Source organism: Talpa europaea, assembly GCF_964194135.1.
Source record: "Talpa europaea genome assembly, chromosome: 15".
NCBI classification, from domain to species: domain Eukaryota; kingdom Metazoa; phylum Chordata; class Mammalia; order Eulipotyphla; family Talpidae; genus Talpa; species Talpa europaea.
In genome coordinates, this window is record NC_140083.1 from 66,862,036 (window position 1) to 66,877,841 (window position 15,806).

Genomic DNA, 15,806 nt, shown 5'->3' on the forward strand with positions numbered 1-15,806 from the left:
GTGCTTGGTCCCCCGGGTTTTCCTGGTCTTACCTCATGATGCATAGCCTTCCCAGAGTGATCAAGCTTTAAGCTCTTGGTTGATTTGAAAGGCACATTTTAAGATTTGCCTCCTAAGACTGATTGGCTGGGCAGTTCTGAGCTTGCGTAGGAATGCAGAACTGCAGGTAACAAAATATAGTGACCAAACAGTCCCCTTAGGATTAGCAGTCCCACAGTATAGCTTGAACAAATTAATATAAATTCTCATGTGCTCTGCTTATTTTCCTCATTTCCCTAAGAGTCCTCTAAGACTTATCTCCACCTTATGGAAGCTGACAAGGCTGGATATAAATTTTAGTGGCAAGTGGATTATATACATAGATTAACTGAAATCAGTTGGGCTTTAGTTTGGATACTGGAGTGACATCCATTTTACCAAAAGCAAAATGGAAAGTCATGATTATTTCACAGGAATTTTGAGACACCCAAAATCTAGGAGGATTAATGTGGGAAAACTATGGACAGTTCTCTAAATTTTTGTTTGTGTTTGTTTTGTTTTTCTTCAGATAGGTTTTTATAAACAAGTCTATCACTGGTTCACTTTGCATTACATTGCAATTAAAAGTGAATTTCTTAGGACGTACTACCAATTAGAAACCATATATGGGTGTGTGGATGACATTTTTTTTTTTTAAAGATTTATTTATTTATGCATACAAGAGCTGGGATACAGGCTAGAGTGCAGGGGGGTGAGAGGATTCACCAGAGACAGAGTGGGGAACAGAACGGGCAGACTGACTGAAATACACTGCTGAGGGGAGCAGCGGGTGAGTCAGGAAAGGTCTGCTGAGCCATGTGGGTTTTTCCCTGGCCAGGGATCGAACTTGTGCTGCAGTGGCTGTGGACAGCTTCATAGTGCGGTGCTTAACCCTGTGCCACCAGGAAGGCCCCTGGATGACATTCTTTGAGTCTAATATCAGCAACAAATAAACTTATCAAGATGATCAATCTTTGATGATGTTTGTTTGAAAATATTTATTACACCAATCATTTCTGAATTTATCATCACTGATGTGGAAAAAATTTTATTAATGAATATAACAGAATGTGACTTTAGTGAGGGAACCCACAGAGTAGATGAGACATAAGGAGTAAGAAAATGAGGACAGCTAGTGCTAACATCAAGGAATAAACACACTGTCTTCTGTTAACTTCTGCTTTTTGCTTTCACTTTTTCTTTTGAAATGAAAATAATTTGACAGAAAGTAGTAATACAGTATGGGGAGCGGCCTTGCACCACTTACTCAATTTTCTCCAAAATTAAAATTTTACATAACTAAAGCACATGCCAAAAAGAGGACATCAGCATTATTATAATCACATTTCACCGTTTACAATCACTTTTGCATGCATCATAAGCTTCAGTGTGTGTGTATACAGTGTAAAAAAAGACAAGTTAATGATTTAATCCTTTCCTTTGCTTACAGTTTCATTTTAATGAATTTGTTCAAAAGGAGAGAATTTTAGCATATACTGAGCACACAAACAGCCTATGTTCTGCTATGTGTGTATGTCTCATTTCCCAGTGAAGAATGTTGGCTTCCATTATTTTACTGATGTGGAAATTTACAATACATCAGAAATTGTCATGTGCAATGCTTTCTTTAGTGTGAAGATCACAAAATTACGTGAGCTCTAGGAAATCACTTATATTTTGCCAAACTCTGAATATCCTCTTGGTAGAGTTCAAGCTCTTGACACTTTTATGAATCAAGTAGCCAGCTTCTATTGGATATTCATTTCCACTGAGACCTTTTTGTGTTCAGTGGGATTGCTCTTACAGGTTTTGCCTGCCCTTCTAGGGAGTTGATATAATCCCCTTGTAGCTCCAAACAAATGAGGGAATATTTATCATTTTTTGACATGCTGATTTTCAGTTACTATTCAAACTAATATTTAATTTAATCTCTGGCATTTTGCCCAAAATCTTTGAAATTATTCTATGGATTTAGAATACTGCATTGTTCTTTTGACATATGTTATCATGTCATAGTTTTATTTTAACCGACAGTTACATATTAAATTGGCAATAATGAACAGACATGTAACACAAGAAAGTTTCCTTTTTTGTACAAAATTAAAAGCATCAAGACAACTACTTTTCAATAAGAGAAAAGAACAGATAAATATTAAAACCAAAATGACAGTCATTTCTGCTCCAAATTCAGAAATAGTTCATTCAAGACCTCAAAAAAAGAAAATGCAAAACACAGTTGGGAATGGTAGCACAAAGTTTATAAAGCCACAAGAGCCTTGTGCCTCCCTGGTGGCACAAGGGTTTAAGTCACAGCACTGTGACGATATCAGCGGCCACTGCAGCACGAGTTCTATCCCTGGTCAGGGAGATGACCCACAATATGCATCAGACCTCTCCTGACGCGCCCGTCACTCCCCTTAGCAGTGTATTTCAGTCAAGCCACCTGTTGTGCTCCCCACTCTGTTTCTGGTGAATCCTCTCACCTCTGCATATCTGGCCTATACCCCAGTTCTTGTATGCATAAATAAATAAATCTTTAAAAAAAAATAAAGCCACAGAAAACTCATAACTTGCGTCAGCTTGTCTTCATTTCTCTCCTTAAGCACATCTGTTCTCACTGACAAGCCCATCATGTGGGGCTGTAGCGAGAGCCTCATGTAGGAGCTGCAAAGAGCTGGTTGCTGCACTGTGGCTTCTCCACCCCTTGCAGCTGGAAACAGTCTCTCTGTGGTGAGCTGCTGGGTGGGCTTTGGGGTTCTCAGTATAAACTAACACACCAAAGAGGGCAAACTGGTTACTTCCTGACGTGTAAACCTCAGTGTTTTTTAATATGCATCACTGAAATTTCACTGAGCCTCTTTTTTCTTTTTCTCTCTCTTTTTTCAGGCAAATCCCTGTGTTGTGAAGCTCTATTGTCAGTGTCTGTTGATCACATTTAGGCAGAAAGAAAAGACCAGGGGAGTAAAGTCTCCTCAAGAATTGTAATCAAAATCCAAACAGGATATGACTCAGTTCAGTAAGAATCTGTCAGGCTACAGAACTCACCCTCTTACTTTTGTACTAAACTAAATCATTCAGTGACATTCAGACAATTTACACCTTCTCAATATATTGTCACCAGGTAGGTAGGTCGAATATTGATAATTGATTAATTGATTGATTGATAACTGAAACTATACAGGGAAGGATATATATATATATACACACACACACACACACACACACTAAGAAAATGTCTTAACAATTTTAACACTTAGTAAACTGGGTAAAATATATACATCAGTCTTTTACACTACTTTTCCAGGCATGTTTAAATCTGAAATTATGTCAAAAACTAAAGCAAACATAAAAAAAGTACACGATACATTTTCTTTTACTTACTATATCGTTAAATCTGTTTTGCAGACATTTTGGAATATGTGTGTGTGTGTGTGCACGTGTGTGATCATCATTTCTTACCACCTTCATTACTATCAGAACTGCGACTTTAACAAACTGCAAAATCTTGACTTTTTCTTAGTACTTAAAGTTTTAAATGTGTGCTATTAAGTTTTTTAAAAGTTTTTTGCCATATTTATTTTAGAGGAGCCACGCTTTTTGGTGTCTATAGCAATTGTCTATGACTCCAGGTCACCTGGCATCTGGCAGCCCCAAGTGTGACTGTGAAGGGGGAGGAGCAGGAGGCTTCTTTCTGTCCCGGGTCAGCCTGGGGACTTGAAGTATTGAGAGTAACCTAAAAATGTCAGAGTCTGTCTTACAGTCTTCAAGTTCTGTGTTTTGTCTTGCTTTCCCCCAGGATTACATCAGACTATTTCCATGAGACTATTTTATTTGTGTTGTGTCCTTATTATTGTGATTATTAAAATCAGTTCTCCCATTAGTTTGTAAGCACTGGGACAGCAGACATAGCTTGTTCACATGGGGGTCTCAGAACTTGAACTCAGAGTGATAAATGGCAGGAAAAACCCTTGTTGGTGAATGAAGTAAATTTTGCCCATTTTCCACTCCAGTAGAGACTATGCATCTTCAAACTCTTTGCATGTGTCTAACAACGTTTAAATATCTCCTGCCTCTCTGGAACCATATTTAATCATTATCTTGTCTTCCCTAAAATGTGTGTGACTACACAGACAAGATTTACTTTAAAAATACTAGAACAAGGCCTCCCTCGTGGTGCAAGGGGTTAAGTCTCAGCACTATGAAGCTATCAGCAGCCACTGCAGCAAGAGATCAATCCCCAGCCTGGGAACTAACCCACATGGCTCAGCAGACCTCTCCTGTCTTGCCTGCTACTCCCTTCAGCAGTGTATTTCAGTAGATCCACTTGTTCTGCTCCCCACTCTGTCTCTGGTGAATCTTTTCACCCCCCAACACCTCCAGCCTACACCCCAGCTCTTGTATGCATAAATGAATAAAATAAATCTTAAAAAGAAAGTACTAGAACATCTTAAAATTACTGAATACCTCTCTACAAGCATAGAGGGTTATATATAAACTAAACTTCTGTTCCAATAGTATTTTTCCCTTTGTATTATTTCCTATGTTACTGATATTGTTTTAATTGTATTTATTCATTTACTGTTAGATATAATTAGTTAACAATAAAAAATAACACATGGACAGCAATGTATAATAACAGCAATTTTTAGATAAATCAATAATTTACATAAAGTCATCACCATGGGAAACCTTAGATATTTACTCTTTTCATTTTCATGTAGTTTTCAGATCTGAATACATTGTCTTCTTGCAGATACAATAACCACTTATTTTGCAATCTTCAGCATTTATCCAGCCATTTTTTACGTGTAGGCATTTATTATTAGCATTTTTAATTGTAGGAATATAAAACCTAGAAGAAAAAATAATTTCCATTAAATGTTGAATTTGCTAAGATAATATTTGTATTTTTAAAATCTATATTATTGGGCCTCCCCTGGTGACACAGGCAGTTGAGCACTGCACTGTGAAGCTGTCCGCAGCCTCTGCAGTGTGGGTTCGATCCCAGCCAGCCGGCGAGAATCCCACATGGCAGGGCAGACATCTACTGTCTTGCCCGCTGCTCCCCTCAGCAGTGTATTTCAGTCAGTCTGCCTGCTCTGCTCCCCACTCCGTCTCTGGTGAATCCTCTAACCCTCCCGTGCCTCTGGCCTGTACCCCAGTTCTTGTAGGCATAAATAAATTAATCTTTTTTAAAACTAAATAAATCTTTAAGAAAAATAAAAATAAATAAAATCTGTAATATTTTAATATCCTACAAAAGGCAAATAACTTTTCTCTAGGCATTTGCTTTCTCAACTAAATAAATTATGTGCTTTAAACCATGCAGGTTTTGGCTTAAGACAAAAACAAATACAGTTCTTGGCAACAAATACAAAGAGCATTGGGTGAGAACAAGAGAGGGAGAAAGATGTTTCAAGAAAATTTCTTTGGCAGTCCATGTCTTGAAGTAGAGAAAACTCCATTAATACTAAATTGACAGTTCTGATGTATATACTCTTGAAATATGTGCCTCTTTATTCGATTTCCTTATAATACATAGCAGAATGGCAATACTTCAATCATAAAACTAATGAGCAATCAAAATGAGGCATGAAAGTTAAATGTTTAACCTAGCACTGTCATCGTTCACTTCCTTATTTCCATTTATCCTGTCTTTTACTGGTTGATATATTATGACTACATCTGTTTTATAATCTAACTTCTGTTCACATGTGCCCAGTAAATATTTAGATTTAGAGGTAAATAAGAGGTTCCCAGTCTGGAATTTTAAAACAACAAGAGACTCACGTGTCCGGAGTATGATCTGTGCCATCAAGCCAAACCCATTTTTTTCGTTGGCTGTTGTAGGATAAACTGAGTAAATACTTTTCTTTAAGCATTTCACACTGCATCTTTGAAAACTCCATTAAAAAATTCTGCAAAAAGAGGAAACTAAGTCAGAAAGAGAACTTTCCCAGAGGAAGAAGAGTATAATTACTTAAATATCTTAATTTCATTTATCAACTTCCCTTGATTTCTTTGATTGTCAACTGCTAATAACTCTTTTATTCATGAGTATATTTTTTGGTCTACATTATATTTTAGTCATTTTCTTTGGTTTTGGGTTGTAAAAATATGCAATTAATCTCATAGTTAGAGTCATTTAGAACAGACACAGAAAAAACTGAACATTTATGAGCCTAAGTAATACAGGGTAACACATGTCAAAAGATTGGAAGTAAGGAATCAAAGGAGGAGAAATAGCAGAGTTTTATCTGGTCTTGATGAGCCCAAAATGTTTTTCATGGGCTTGTCTAAGAAGTTTAACTCTGTAAAAGGATAGTTACTCAAAAAAAGAAATTTGGGATGAGAGGTGGAGGAGACAAAATGTGTCACAGGCACATGAAACAATTTGAGGAACAAAGACATGAAGGAGCACAGGGTCCTTCATGAATGTGGACAAGTTCATGACCATGAGCCCAGGGCAGGCTGCTCTATAGCAGGTGCTGGGGGTCCTTTGTGGCAGAGGAGGCCAGGACAACAGGGAGGAATCAGAGCTAAAATTAATTTAAATACATTATTTGTACTTTATCTTAACTGCTGACAAAAGCCATAAGGTATTTTTAAAGCTCACATTCTAAATTACTGTCAATTTGCCAAGAATCCTGTGGCTGTCATATAAAAGATGTTTTAGAGGAATATGAATCTTGTGTGATTTCTGTCATTTTTCAATTCTCCAAATAAAGCTCACTAAAATTTAAGAAACAAAATCTTATCTTTACCATCTCTTCTTTAGTTTCCACTTTAACAAAGCTTGACTTCAAACCAGTGCAATACTCAGGACATTTATTCCAAAGTAATGTCATTCTTGAGAAAAAGTAGCAGTTTATGCCATGCTGATACCAGTTGGCTGAACAAGCAGGATATTTCCAGTCTATTAAAAAGGAGAATATTCGTGAATCCCTTCCTTAGTGCAAGTCACATAGTAAGTTTACACAGCAAATCTATGCTTTACAAACCAAACACATTTGTTTTATACCACATTTATAAGCACTTTAATTGAATGCTAGATTTATCTTACATTAATAATTCATCTCATTGAAAACTATGGCCTTCAAGATTCATAATAATGATTAAGGGAGACAATATTTGAAATAAAATCAGAAATATATCAGGAAACATACCCCAAATATATACATATTGTTTCTAAAAACATTTAAAGGAAAAAGAAACATGTGCCCTGGAGCCGTTCATGCAAGATCACACCAAGACATCATAACTAACCAATAATAGTTCCATCCTCACCCAAAAGTGGAATTCTGAGCCAGTCAACCTCATCATAAGACCATCTTATCATTCTATAACATCCCCTAATGGAAGTTGGCTTTGCTGAAATTTTCTTTCCTTTTGCCAATAACATTGGCCTACCCTTTGTTTGTCTTTAAAATCTTCAATTTGCGGGCCTCCCTGGTGGCAAAGCAGGTTGAGTGCAGAGCTGTGAAGCTGTCCACAGCCTCTGCAGCTCGCATTAGATTCCCAGCCGGCTGGGGAGATTCCCACAAGGCGTGGCAGACCTCTCCTGTCATGCCTGCTGCTTCCCTCAGCAGTGTATTTCTTTAGTCTGCCTATTTTGTTCCCTGCTCTGTCTCTGGTGAATCCTCTCACCCTCCCATGCCTCTGGCCTATACCCCAGATCTTGTATAAAAGTAAGTCATTCTCTAAAAAAAAAATTCTTCAATTTGCGTAAGCCCTTGTATATCATTTCTGTTTGCTAGACAGGACACTGCCCAATACATGAAGCATATGATAAAACCAATTAGATATTTATATTTGTTAATTTTGTATTTTAACAAGGCATGACTACTGACAAGTACTGCTGCTAAACATAGATTTCACTTATATCTGCTTACAGGTATACAGCGGCTATATCAAACAAAGTAGTTTCTGCAAAGTTAATTCTCTTCTCTCTCTCCTGCCAATGAAATTAGGAACAGAGATCTCCAAAATCACCTTTTTTATATGCTTCCAAGTTGCACGAAATATTTCCTGGATGCCCGTCTGCATCAATTGAGTTCCGATTCACTGGAGAGAATTCAGAAAGATCATATTTAAACTCAAAGAGAAAAATAATTGGACAGCCTTGTGTACCAGGAAATACAAAATAATTATTTAGGAAATATAAAATAATCACTAATAAAACATCACTTGTATTGAGGGCATCACATGATGAGGTCCCTCTAACTTCACTAATGGAAAATGTCTTTGCCTGAAACCACCTTTTTATACTTTTGCCAATGGTCTTGTCCCACCCTATTTCTGTCTTTAAAATTGACCCTCCATGGTGTGTAAACCCTGCAGATCCTTTCTACGTGCTACTCAAGATGCAGTCCAATTGAAGAATAATATAATAATCCAGTTAGAAATTTATATTTAGTAATTATGTTTTTTAATAATACATTTGACTGTATGAGAAATACTTGTTCCCACATGTAGATTTCACTCTATCTGCTTAACAGATACAAGTGTACATATCAAGAAAATAGCTGATAACAAGTGAATTCTCAACTCTCTCCTACAAATAAAGTTATGACTCAGACACTTCTAAGATTACCTTTTTTATTTCCTTCCTTGTTGCAGGAGATATTGCCTGGATATCTTTTTGCATTATGTGAGTTCTGAATCACTAAAAGAAATGAGAAAGATCATTTTTAACCTCAAAGAGAAAATTAATCAGACAATCCTGCTTGCACACTATATTTAAATAGAAAAACCAAAAGTGATTAATGTTTTGCATTGAAGAAAGCAATGTAATACAGACATAAACATAAGAATCAAACTATAATATGACAAGTCCATACAGTAATTGTGCAGAAGACAGAAATTCTATTCTTGTAACAGTGTGAGCAAGCTTGTCATGGTGAAATAAAATAATTTTCAAAAGAAAAAGAAGGAATTTTTCTTGTAAAGCAAATATGCCAACTGATAGGCATTAACTAATATTCTTGATATGCTTTAAAATAAACAACAATTCTACATATTTGTAAGACATCATACTCAGTCTGTAGAGATTATTTTACTTGGTCAAAGAATAGAGTGGATCAAAAATGCATTATCGTCAACAGATTTTTCAATATGAGTAGAGAAGAAGTGTATTTCTATTTTACACAGTGACTTACACTTTGTGGCTAAGAATCCAGCAGATGCAATCAGTGCCAGGCAAATGATCCCCAGAATCACTGCAAGGACTTTCCATGAAGAAGATGAAGTAGAAAGACCTAGAAAAGAGGTAAATAAGCCTGTGACATCAATTCTAAATATTTGCCTGAGTTCAGCTTCTTTTTTAGGTGTAGAAAACTATGAAACACAGCTCACACCTAAGAGAAGGAAAAGCAAGGTAGTTTGCAAAGTCATTATATTTTTTTTTAAAAAAGACTTATTTATTTATACTAGAACTGGGGTACAGGCCAGAGACGAGAGAGGGTGAGAAAATTCAAAAGAGACAGAGCAGGGAACAGAACAGGCAGACTGAAACACACTGCTGAGGAGGGCAGCGGGCGAGACAGGAGAGGTCTGCCATGCCATGTGGGTATCTCCCTGGCTGGCAGGGAATTGAACCCACGCTGCAGAGGCTTCAGATAGCTTCACAGCACTACATTCGCCTCACTGAGCCACTGGGGAGGTCCAAGTCATTCTTTTTGAGTGAGAAAGCACAATTCAAAAACATATGTTGAACTGAATTCTAAAGAGGACATCACCCTGTGTCCATGAAGAGACAAAACACAAACTCTACTTCACTTTTTCAATTCAGAGGAGAAAAGGAGGCAGCCACGAAGCACTGAAGAATTTTAACAAAGTCTCTGAGGTGCCAGCAAAAAATAATAGCATGTGTTAGACAAAAATCATAAATATCCCTTTTATATATAAGTCCAAAGAGAACTACTACATTATTCTAATCATTCACATAATAGATTTAAAATATTTGACAGATACAAACTAGAAGCACTTAAAACACAAAGGAGAGCAAATTTCCAATGATAGGATGAAAGTCAAATTTCACATGTTCATATTCCACTAATGACAGCAGTCACAATTGTAAACATAAAAATAGAACACTTGAAAAAAATACAATTTAGTTCTTTATGCTGGACAATAGGTATATCAAGAAAGCAAGAAAATATTAATCCTCAAGTCCAAGTAGAAATAAATATTAACATAGCTGAACATTTCCCCTCCTTATGCTTCCCAAATAATCATATACATTGATATTTAAAAATTCCAGAAAAAGGTAAATAATTTTATCAACAAATCATTAATTCAAAAAACTTTGATTCAATGTTTCCAATGCAGTGAAAATTAGTTCACAAAGAAAAAGCCTTAATCTCTCCTCAATGTTGTTTATTTTCCCTGCCTCAGAAGACAAACATTTAAATTGAATGTGCAGTGTTTGTGAACACCGTAATGAATAACCTTGTATATTTTTAATAAGGAAATGTAGAAAACACACAAACCTTCATGCTGATAATTTGATAGATCCTTTTTTTGAAGTCTTTGAAGTTCTTGCCTTCTCTGTGGCGGAACAGGGCATTGATGTCGTGTTTTAGAATAAGTCACTTCACTCATAACTGAAAAGTAAAAAGATGACAAAATGGACAGAAAATAGACTTTCAATGAGTGCAAAATTGTGAAATTAGTAAGTACAATTAGTATTGAATAAAATACTAATGGGAATGAATTCAAAGGCTAGAAATATGAATGTAATCCCAAACATGAAAATAATTAAGAATGGAAAAAAATATTATTTTTTTCAAGATATTTCAATATTTGTTGTGGCATATGGATTCTAAATGTTTTAAGGTTGTCTATTCACATTTATAAATCATGTGAAATTATGAATTGTCTACTGTATAAGTGATAAAAAATGTCATTACTGATAAGTCAAAACGCCACAGATGAATGTTTCTGTGCTGACATCCTTGAAATGAAGCTTATGCACAGCCTGGAGTCCCTCATCACCCTCACCTATTCCTTTCTCCTCTTCAGTCTCCCCTTTATTCTTCCTTCCCCCAATATTCCAATGTAACAGGTATTTTTCCATCCTCAATACTTTTTTCAAATTCATCTGTCTCAATTTTGCTTTCCTCTTATTTTTGCTCATTATTATTTACTAATTTATTTTACTTTATGTTATTTATAAATCAAATTCCACTGCCTTTAATAAAACTCACAGATCCTTAAATAAAAAATACTTCAATTAAACATTTCTTCCAATTTTTTCTCATTATACTTTCAATGTAATCATTCTGTGGACTATCATTTATTATCTTGATGTCAGTAAAGTCCCCCCATTTAGTTATGAAATCATTGCTATATCTCACTATTATTTGTTTTGCCATAATTGCTTGCTTGATTTCTTCATGCACTAGGAAAATAGTTAAATTTAGCTATATTAAATAATATCTAGTTTAGATAAATTTTTAAAACTTTTTTTTCATTACAACATTTTACAAAATTTGAAATGAATCAACATGAAGTACTTGTTATTTTCTCACTAAAGAGTATAGACCCAAGTATTTATCATCAAAAGTCACGTCCTGTGCTATGTTTCCTTTGCTTAGACTGTATTTCATATAACCTAACAATTCTAAAGTGATATAAAATGTCACATCAAGTTACAACAGTACAATAATAATAAAATTAATATTAAAAATATCTAAAATAGCTTCTTTAAGCTCACGCACACTTAATTTTCTTTCCATCATCTCCCTTTTAAAATACTTTTATCGTCTTCTCTATGTCCTCTTTCCCTATCTGTAAGCCATATTTTTATTCTCTTTTCTTCCAAATGACACAAGGAGAGACATAAATTATAGGTATAGATCTTGAAAATTCAATATACAAATGTATAATTTGTAGCTATATATATATATATATATATATAGACATGTACCAACATTTAATAAATCTTCTGTCTTCAAATGTATATGCCTTTAGTTTCCTTTAATCCCATTTCCTTTAAAATACTAAAAAAAAAAAAAAATGTTGAGACATAGAGCAAATATCCGGGAAATTATAATTACCTGAAATTTAGAAGAAAATGTCTGATCTTTTGAAGAGCGCGTATATAATATCTTGGAAAGAGGCCGGGCGTTAACTCTTATTTAAGAAGTTGGAATTCAAAATTTTTGAGAGTCTATGATACACGTCTAGAGCCCAGAACAAAAGATAAGAAAAGAAAGAAATGCACAGGCTAATAACACCTTTGTCTCTCCTTTGAGAGACTCTGATAGGTGAGCACAGAGTTCAAGAATAAGAGAGCTCTGGATGCAACCACACAGGAAACTCTTCAGCTGTTCAGCTTAGCTTTGTATCATCTCTAGATAGCATCTTTCTTCATCTTACCTTACATTGCATAAGATACCCACCATATTTGCATAATTAGGCACTCTCTTTCACATGATCTTTTTATTAACACAGACCTGGGTGAATATCATTCGCTGTTAAGAAAGCAGTTTCATATATTCTTATTGATTTTTATGTATAGTATAAAATCCTAAATTCAATTAGAACCCAGGTAAATCCTTCAGGCACTGTGTGATGTTTCTTGCTGACCCTTTCAGTTCTAGACGATGTGCTGTTCATCCTAGATAGTACGTGCCTGGTTTGTGTCTGACCCCTCCATCTTTCTGGTTAGTGGACTGTCCACCAATTCCCAAGAATCATGCCTATTAGTAACGTCACAGAAGCAAGCCAGTAATACCAATCAATGAGTTATCACATCCATATCAAATGCAAATGTATCTAATGTTATGCGTTGAATGGTAGAAAACATTCAAAAGATTTGAAATTCTATACTGTTTTAGCTTAGGTTACTTTAAATTTGTATTTGTTGTATCCTTTCATTTAACATTTTTAAAGATTTTAACTAATTAATATGGGTCATTTCTTCAGCATCTACTGGAAAATATGAATATTTGAAGTTACTATGTAAATAGAAAATATATTCACAAAAGAAAGTGAATTAGTGTGGTCATAACCCTTATAAATTGCACAATAAATTTAGGTAGAAATGTAATTATACTAATATATCACATCTAAGAAATTGGGGGAACTTGAAATAAATGTGGTAAAATAAATTTCAAATGAAGCATTTTAACATCATGTATTTAACCTGCTACTCAATTTTATAGATTATTAATGAAAACAAACTGGTTGTAAATATATAATTAATAAATGTAAATAATTGTAAATGCTGTTAGATACTAGAAGACTGAAACCCAAAATTTGCAGACTTATAACTATTTATAACAAAGTCACTATTCCTTTAAGAAACAAGAAACAGAAAAATATTCCTCTGAAACACACTCAGTGTTGTAACCAATGATACCTTGATTAAAAAAAAAAACAGAAAGTAAGCTCTAAGATGCGATTATATAGTTAATTATATTTGCAGAAATTGGATAGAAATAACCTGTACTGTTGAAGTGTTGAATATTATCACACCTATATTTGAAAATTAAATCTAGTGCTTCTCTTTTACAGAATTCTATTACTGGAAATCAATTAAAATAAAATGTAAACCAGAAAAAGTAAATCTTTATTCAAAGTTGTTCACTGAAAGAGATTTTGTGACTCAACAAGGAAATCAGAAATATTGCATTCATAGAATGGGAAAAAAATTTTAAATGATTCATTAATTCAGTATGAAATGATGAAGTCATGAAAAACTTGATTAATGAGTCAAAAGTGTAAAAATATTTATGAAGACTTTTGTTTGTTAATTAGTGAAAACAGTGGTGACAAAAATGATAATGAGAAATTATTTGCCCACATTCAAAACACATACTCTCATAGACAGGTAATCACTTTTCTTATACATATTTTCAATGTTCTTTGCAGTAAAAGCACACACATGCACATAAATATATACACACAGTTATTGTTTCTTATTTCTAGTTAATTTCAACATGACTGAAGAAAAATATGGTAAGATTTGACTTTTTTTTATAATACTAAGGTTTGTTTTATGGAACAGACTATGGTCTATTTCATCAAAGTTAGTGTATAAACTTTTGTTGTTGGGTGAAATGTGTAAATATCAATTCCAACAAGTTGTGGTTGAGGGTACAATAGATTTTCAATATTATTTCAATACTTAAATTAATAATTTTCTAAGAAAAGAGTATTTTTAATATCTCCATCAGGAATTATTCATATGTCTGTCTCATTCCTTTTTTCAACTGTGTCAAATACTGTTTCATGAATTTTGAACATTGCTATTACATTCATGGCATCAGGATTATTATAGCTACATAACAAATTCTTCTTGTTATGCAATAGTCTTGATTTCAGCTTTTATGTATCTATTTGTGTCAAAGTGCACTAGGTTGCTACTGGTGTTTTGTTATTGCAAATTAAATACTTGCTTATTCTAAATATTCATTTAAAGAAACTTTCTGAACTCCTAAAGATATCATTTAATTTAAACATATTTTTCCTTCAATTCATATTCCTTACCATGGAAGTATTTTAATTATCTCTTTAAAATAGATAATTTCAAAATAATTTTGACTGGCATAGGTGTGGGCTAGCCATACGAATTTTCAAGACGTAATGGAAATGTTTCTCTATTATGCAGGTTTGATTGTTATTTGAAGCAATAGAATTCAAAATTAAAACTTTCTTCTATTCCTAATTTACTATTTCATTATTTCTTTTCCTATTTTATATATGTTTGCCATATTTTATCAAAGAACTTTTGAGACGATTTTATGATAGTCTCTTTTGCATTTTCATTCACAAATGGATCAGCTTACAACTTGGAGACCCTCTAATTATCAATTGTTGATAATTATTTGTGATTCACAAAATAAATTTGAGACATCACATCTTTTTAGAGGTTTTAAAATATTTTAATCAGATAGCAGCAAATTTTTCTTAAAGTTTAAACAAAGTTCATATGAAGTATTACATAGACATTTTATTTTACCATTAGAGCTCTAATTCTTTGTCTAACAATTTCAATGGTTGTTATTGTGTTCATGTTTTCTTCCTGAGTTTTCAGTAATCATATATTATATGTTGCTAATGATGTCTTACTATTCAATTTTTCCTATTTACCACTGCACATAGCCAAAAGAGTGATACATTTTTTACTTATATAATGTTTAGCCCTATAGTACTAAATTTTAGTGCCGTCATCAAATGCCTTAGTTCTTTTTATTTGACATATCCAAGATTCAGCCTTTGGTTATATATATGTATTAAGTGAATATGTGTTTGTGTGTGTATATATATATTTATATATATGTATTGTCACTATATTTATTTAAAAAATCATTAAACACTTAACAGCTACTGCACAGAAAATATCTAAATGGCCAAAAGTGTCAGCACTATTATTCCTAAAAGATTTCCCTTAAATGCAGATGTCAGTTGCAATTATATCAGGAGCTTTCCTTTTTCAAGAGTTGCCTCATTGGCATAAAGCAAGAAAAGGAATCTTTTTTTTTTTAAAGCTTTATTGATTTATGCATACAAGAATGGGCCTATGGCCAGAGGTGGTAATGGTGGTGGTGGTGGTGGTGGGGGCGGGCAGAGTGAGAGGATTCACCAGAGACAGACGGGTTATGAGCTTTATACATGTTTGCCTAACTGAGAGATGAGAAATGGAATTGCATTACAATTTTACTTTTCAAATTAACTTCCCACAGGTATTTGACCATTTTTTAAAAGAATTTTGATTTTTTTCCTAAGTTTTCATGTGTATTTTGACCTTGCTTTAGGTGTTTTATGCTATGCCAGATCGT